The sequence below is a fragment of the Aplysia californica genome, unplaced genomic scaffold (genome assembly GCF_000002075.1).
Source record: "Aplysia californica isolate F4 #8 unplaced genomic scaffold, AplCal3.0 scaffold00044, whole genome shotgun sequence".
Classification (NCBI taxonomy): Eukaryota; Metazoa; Mollusca; class Gastropoda; order Aplysiida; family Aplysiidae; genus Aplysia; species Aplysia californica.
In genome coordinates this window covers 1640837-1642478 of record NW_004797314.1, presented here as the reverse complement: position 1 = coordinate 1642478, position 1642 = coordinate 1640837, and positions in this window count along the sequence as shown.

The following is a 1642-nucleotide window of genomic DNA, read 5'->3' as shown; positions in this document are numbered from 1 at the left end:
TGTGTGTGTGTGTGTGTGTGTGTGTGTGTGCGTGTGTGTGTGCGTTTGTGTGTGTGTGCGGGCGCGCTCGCACTTGTGCGTGTGCTCATGTTTCTGTTGCGGGTGAGGGAAAGGGTGCAATTGAGACTGAAATGAAATGACACCTAAGGAGAGGGAAACCGGATGTGGGTGAGGATCGTTTGGGATGCCACTGGTGGGTCGTACTTTCCTTCCTTTCCACTCTGTTGTTTCTGTATGTTTAGCCCTTTCCTCGCAGTAGATGGTCGTTAACGTGTCAGTGTGCTTACCTTTACTCGAAAGAACTCAAGGACCAGATGGAGAGTGACGTACTCTATCATCGCCAGCACGTTCACTCCAGGTGGTCTCCATCCGAGACTTGGCTAGAGCAGCGTATTGGGCAGTTGGTGGGAGCTCTGATTTGGTTTGCTCTTTCTTTCCTGTCTAGCATCTATCGTCCAGATCTCCCCTCTTTTTTGTGCTATTAGTTACTCTCTTATAACACCTCTTATCTTCGGCACTTATATATGACCTAATTTGTTGCAAGTGCCGTAAAATGCGTGCAAAAACAAATCTCGCCCTCATGTTCATTCTGGGTGGTCTCCATCTGAAACTAGCCTAGAGCTGTGTTTTGGGCCGAACCTGGTCTTGAATAGAGGAAGCTCAAAAGGTGCTCGCTTTTGTGTTTGGCATGTCACAAAAGGTATTAGTCATGCAGTTATTGTTTTAAGAACCCGTCGTCCTTGAAGCACTTGCTTTTTATCTTTAAACTTCGAAGGGAAAGTGATACTGTTGAAACCACACGGTACCGGCGTATGTGGTGCAGTGGTATAGGCGCTTCGACGTTGCATGCAGAAGGCCCGAGTTTTGATGCGTGTGTTAGGAGAATTTTTTTTATTAAGTACAATATCTCGGTCGTTCTGCTGGGACGTTGAATTCTTCTTAGCCCGGGTTGGCCCTGACACTGCCTCCTAAATGATTTGTTCCTCCCATTTTTCATTTTTTTAAAAAGATGCTAATACAATGTATAGACAAATAGTAGTACAGTATGCAGTAGACACACACAGCTTTTTACGAGTACTGTGTCGAGGGTGGCTGAAAACCTACATTTGACACTTTTTGAAACCACAAGGTGCTCCAGTACGGTAGTTTCGTCTCACGCGCAGTAAAACTAAAGGCTGTTTTTGTCAGTAAAGGTAAACTTACGCCCTCTATTCGGAACCTACGTGATCTACAACGCTCATGCTGAGTCTCAACTCTCAAAGGGTACACCTTTGGGTTGCTGTGACGTCATTCGCAAAGATCATGTTCAACTAATTTCAAGATTGGGGGCCAACATTTTTCTTTTACCTTTTGTTCAACGGTTAATGCAGTGTTATGTTGTCAGAACTTCTTGGAATCGAACAGTGTGTTTGTTTGTTATTATTTTGTTGGTTTTTTGGGCTGGGGAGAGTTTAAATTGCTATTAAATCCAGTATACAGTCTGTTACTTGAAACTTACTTGTATCTGTTGTCCTATTTCAACGATTTTCTATTTTCTAGCAAAATGGGGTTTCCATGATATTTCGTCAATATACTTCTTCCTTATTTTCATGTTGTGGTACATAACCTATTGTTTGTAGTATGATTGTTTACGTGGGGGGGG